The 5,702-nt window shown below is 29.5% G+C and overlaps 1 long non-coding RNA gene across 1 annotated transcript; it reads left to right on the forward strand.

Moving 5' to 3' along the window:
• On the forward strand, positions 3,388 to 4,534 carry LOC107637647. The gene is made up of 2 exons (XR_001619441.2): positions 3,388 to 3,657; positions 4,022 to 4,534. It is a non-coding gene; the product is annotated as an uncharacterized LOC107637647 (long non-coding RNA).

Here is a 5,702-nt window from a genome sequence, read left to right on the forward strand (position 1 = left end):
TGTCGCTACTGTTCGAAAAAACGAACCCACACTACATCATTTTTAATTAAGTTCTATTGGACCTGAAAAAATTTTGCAGTGAATCCATCGTCCTCTGGGACAGAGTATGGGTTAATAGAAAGGACTGCTAACTTTATCTCTTTTTCATTAACTGGCCTTGTGAGATTTCGATTGATACTGGGGCGCTATTTTCCTAGGGATTCCTTTAATTTCTGCACCTTTATCCCTGGGGTTTGAAGTTGTAAATAGTTGCTCAAAATGATTTTGGGCAATCTCTCCTATTCCAGCAACATCTGTTCAAAAACCCCATTCACCGTCTTCTAATTTCAACTGTTTATTCTTTTTATTTTTGATTTGGACTTTTGTGTGAAAGAATTTAGTGTTCTTGTTCCCCCTATTTTTAGTTATTGGATCATAAATTTCTCCTTCTAATATCTCTCCTTTCTTAGATAAGCCTCCTCCAACTATTCTTCTAGTGACCGAATTAGCAATCCATTGTTCTACTCGCTGCTATTTTTCTCATGTTCGATCTGACCCCGAAAAGCTTGTATTCTTAGTTTGGAATTACTAGTGCCCTGTTTCTCCCACTCAACCATGCGATGCCTGAAGTTCTTTAATTTTGAAAAAAGAACAAACATAGGTGAACCTATAATGCTCCCCTTCCAAACCTCTTCAGCTATTTTTCCGATATCACCATTCTTATACCAGCTTTTCTGTCACTTGAATCTCCTTTTGAATCTGCCTTGTTCTTGATCTGAGATGACCAGCAAAGGCTTGTGGTAAGAACCATGGTCTTCAAGGCGAAGAACTGTGGCTTTTGGATAATCACGTAGCCACTGTATAGGCACTAAACATCTATCCAGTCTCTCTTGCACTAAAATCTCTCAAAACTACCTGTTAGTCCATATAAACGGACTTCCTTCATATCCCACATTCACTAGGCCTCCATCATTGATAAAAGTATTAAATCTTTTAATAGAAGATGTTATTTTCATCTTTCCACCTTCTTTCTCATGATACACAGCAATTGCATTAAAATTACCAAAAATCATAACATAGTGTCCCTTCACCAATTAAATTAAGTAACTCTCCGAATTGCTGATTTCTACGTCTTTTTTCACTATGTAAATGGACAACAAAGATTAATCAATATTTCATCAAAATCGAATCTTTTCACTTGAACTGAATATAGTATTCTATGTCATTCTCTACTATCACTGAAGTTTCTTTCTTCCAAGCTAACGCTAGACCACCTGCCAGTCCTTGTGGTTCTATACAATGCACTTTTTCAAAACCAACTTTCATATATTGAGTAACTACATGCAAGGCATTATTTTTAATTTCATAAAGAAATAATACTTCGGGAGAATGAGACTTTTTAATCTTTTAGATGTTGTAAATTATCAGATTTTTTCAAAATTTGACAATACATAGCCATCTTCATACTTTTTAGGGTGTTAAATGTGGGTTGGCACCCTCCCCCATCAGCATCCAAAACTCATCAGTCACGCACTAATTTTTAGTCGAGTTATCTCCCTCCAATTCTATTGTTCTTCTCTTTTCTCCTGAAATACTCTCCGAAGACTCTCTTTTCCTCCTAGCTAGCTTTTTTTAGTTGAATCTTCTTTTTATTTTTCTCAGCAAAAGGTAAATTTTGGGCAAAGCAGAAAATATTCATACTATCCCCCAAGGACGGATGTATGTATATAAGTGTGGGGGCAATCGCCCCCACTACGATTTGAAATTTTTTTGAGTAATATATGGTAATAATATTTATTTGTCCTACTAAATTATTAAATTTGACCCCACAATAATTTTTTACTCAACTTTTAGTACTTCATAGTCAATTTAAAATTTTCATATTAGATGTTATTAGAATGATCAATTCTCAATTTAAATGAAATTTGTGTTTTTTCTTAGAAATCAACTCAAAATAGTGTTATTTATCTTTTTTTTATATTAGTTTTAATTTTTTTTTTTTGTAACTACATTAATTGAAAGAACTTTTTCAACTATAAATCTCAATAAGAATTGACTTCTAATTGTATAAGAAGTAAATTTTTAAATAAGTATTTACTTATATATATGTAAAAGAAATACTACACATCCAAATTTTTTTATGAACTAAGTCTAACCAAGTTAAACAATAAAATTTGAAATAATATTAGTCATAACTGATTTTTGTTGTCTTAGACAAATTTGATTGGACTTGGTTAACAAAAAAAATATGAATATGTAGCATTATCCTATATAAAAAGACAAATATTTATAAGGGTAAAGTATATTTTTTGTCCCCAAAGTTTGGAAAAAGTTTTAAAAATACCCCTAAGTTTTATTTTGTTTCAATTTTGTCCCAAAAGTTTTTGATTTGCATCAAATATACTTTCGGAGGCTAAATTTTCAAAAAAATTAAGACCAATATAACAATAATGCATAAAAATTATGCTTGATTTGCTTGTGTTGAGGGGTTGTTCTTATGAAATTGTTGTTCAATCGATCTTAAATTTTTTGAAAAATTAGCCGTCAGGGGTATATTTGATGCAAATCGAAAATTTTTGGGACAAAATTGAAACAAAATAAAACTTAGAGATATTTTTAAAACTTTTGTCAAACTTTAAAGACAAAAAATATACTTTATCCTATTTATACATGATTATTTTAGTATTTTAATTTGTAAAATTAGATATTATAAAAACTAGTTATGTTATATTTACATCGAAAATAACTACCTAAATATATATATTGAAATAAAAAATACACATTAAAAATAAATTAAACAATATATATATTTATATACGAATACCACAGTGAACGATTTATTTCGTGTATAACTTTCAAGTAAGTATTTGCCTTGATTACTATTTTGATATCTATACAGTATATCCAAAGTCATATAAGCCTTCGACTTTTTTTGTCTTCTCCGGTGGTTAGCTAGACATGGAAACTACTTACCACAGTTGTGAAAAATAATTTGTTTATCGGTTGGAGTTGTAGCAATAACTTTCGATTAAGATTTAAGACATACCATAACACGTTATCTTTTGGCAATGTCATATAATACAACTTAAAATAGTTCAACAGAATAATTGATTATATGTTGAATCTGTTTTAGACCAATTTTTGGCACATGTAGGTTATCAAGTTTCTAGCTTCCCTTCTATTGCTTTTTCTATTTTTTTTTTCCAAATTCATTTGACCCTTTATATGATATTAATAATTTCATTAGTTGATTATAGAAAGACAAAAGGTCAAATTTAATGGTTTTGAATTCCAATCTCTTTGAGGAATGGCCTAATTTTATTGCTTCTCAATTTTAGTATTTGTTTGAAGAATTTTTTTACGCATCGAAGTGTTGGAGTTAAATTTTGATTTATTTCTAATAGTGATGTAAATGTTAGTATCACCACTATCTTGAACATATTATATATAAGGTATTTTCATAATTGCTATTCAGTAATTTTTCTTTTTCATGTTTCTATTGTTCATTATTTTCTTCTGATTTTGAATTTAGTGTTAATTCTGGTCCACAACGTCAACTCTTCTGATAAGATGCCTCTTGGTCTCTGATTTTTAATGTAGGCTGTCTTTAGATTGACACAACTAGATAGAGTAGCAGAGTATTTATCACATCATATTAGGGAGCATCATGAATAATGAGTAAGTTTAATTCAATAATTAGTTCTCATCAACTATGGCTCTTTTCATATTTATGTGTGATGGTTCTTTGGAAGAATCTAAATTTTATTGTTGATTAGGTTTATATCGATTCTTGATTTTTTTTTTTTTTTGAGGAAAAAGTATTACATAATTATTTTTTTTCTTTGGATATCATTACTCTGTTCATGATTTTTGGAATGGGGTACTTTTGTTGTCTATTGTGTGCCACAAGCTTTAATGCTATTTGTTGCTATGGTAAATACAAAAAACTAAGCTTTGTGGCTAGAGAGTAGTAATAATTATAAGAATTTTGTTGTTATTTTTCATGATTAATTTTATATCTCATTCTTAGATGTGTTTCTAGGTTGGTTGATATGGATTCTATAGCATAGCCATACCAACATCGCTCACTTTTAACCTTACAACTTCATCTAATACTTTTAGAAGGACCCTGAAGGTGATGGGAGTTCTGCCGTGCACATTTATTGCAAAGAATTGAATAACCTCATGTTGGAGGTTTTGAAAAGAGGGCTGAGAATGAAGGAAAATGGAGTGTTGGTATCTGACAAGACCATGTAGAGGAAGCTGCAAAAGTTTTGGAGCCACTAAGGGCACCCAACTCTTATACTAAGATAACTCTTATACTAAGATAGTTTTGGCTTGAAGCTGCTCGCATTGTTGAATTCCATTCAAATGTCAAACTGGACAGAAGCTCTTGAAGTGATGATTATATTCCCTTTTGTACTAGAAGATTATGTTTGAAGTTATCTTAGCCTGTTTTTCATGATCTAACCAAAGATAGAGTGGTAACTTATAATATGCGGTCAAACTTTTTTAAGTAGTTCTATTATTTTAAATGTTTTACCTGCTTAATTTTGCACATTTTTTTACATATTTAATTTTGCACCTTTATTTTAATATTGATAAAGTATAGATAGATGTGATTGGTCCTCTAATAATTACTAACTTAATCATTTTAACTTAAAACACTTCAATAATGGCCCTAAAATGGGCCTTTAAATTCTTCTAATCAATTAAAAGGGCATTTGGAAGTTGGAATCACCTAACAGGAACAATGCATACCAAGTTCTTATGGAATCTCCTTCTCATGGAGTTCTTAACTTCATAGTTCACATCTTTTTATGGAGATATTGATGACTTAGTGTAACTATCAGTTTATGACTTAGTATAACTATTAGTTTTTGAATCGCCTAAAAAATTAAGAAACCCTTTATCTTTTGTTTACTACTAATAATAATTATAATAAATATGATTATTAATTAATATTAAATAAGAATTTCTCTAACATCTTTTTTTTAGTATTTCTCAAGGTATGATTAATGAGGAATTTATACATTTTTATTAATTAGAATAGTTTGAAAATATTGGTCTTTTTGGTAAACAATTTTCACATAAAGCCTTGCTTTTTGTTGAAGTTCCTCGACTTAATAGCAACAATATTGTTTCATTAAAACCACCATCAGTAAAGAGTTTGACAACATTTGTTTATAAGGTAATATCAAGTTTGACAATGGTTAGAAAGAGTTCTACAAAGCATACAAGTTGGAACAATTATTTGTTACATTATCAAGGGTCAAATAAAAAAGAGGTATTATAATTCTTAATCAAATAAAAAAGAGACATTATACTGCTTATTCAAAACAATAGTTTGATGCCCAACAGCAGTACTATAAAGTTTAAATGTAATATTTAACAGAGGTCTTTAATAATATTGCATGATGTGATACTTAGCTTTATTTATTTTTGTTCACATACAACGACAATACACGATATATTTTGTCATTTTTTGGTATTTTGTGACTCTTTTGAATAAAAGTTATGTACATATATGTGAAATTACTTTTTACTTTGTTCGTGCCTTTTAGTAAGTGCTTTGAATCTAAATATCATGGTTTTAGACCTTTTTTCAATAAAAAAAATAATAACTGATAATACGAAGTTAATCTTCTTAAGAACAAACCCTATTAGCTTTGATGTGTGAGAATATTTGTTGTTCGTTTTTGAAGAAAAAAAATTGATAAAAA

The sequence above is a fragment of the Arachis ipaensis genome, chromosome B04 (genome assembly GCF_000816755.2).
Source record: "Arachis ipaensis cultivar K30076 chromosome B04, Araip1.1, whole genome shotgun sequence".
In the NCBI taxonomy this organism is placed as follows: domain Eukaryota; kingdom Viridiplantae; phylum Streptophyta; class Magnoliopsida; order Fabales; family Fabaceae; genus Arachis; species Arachis ipaensis.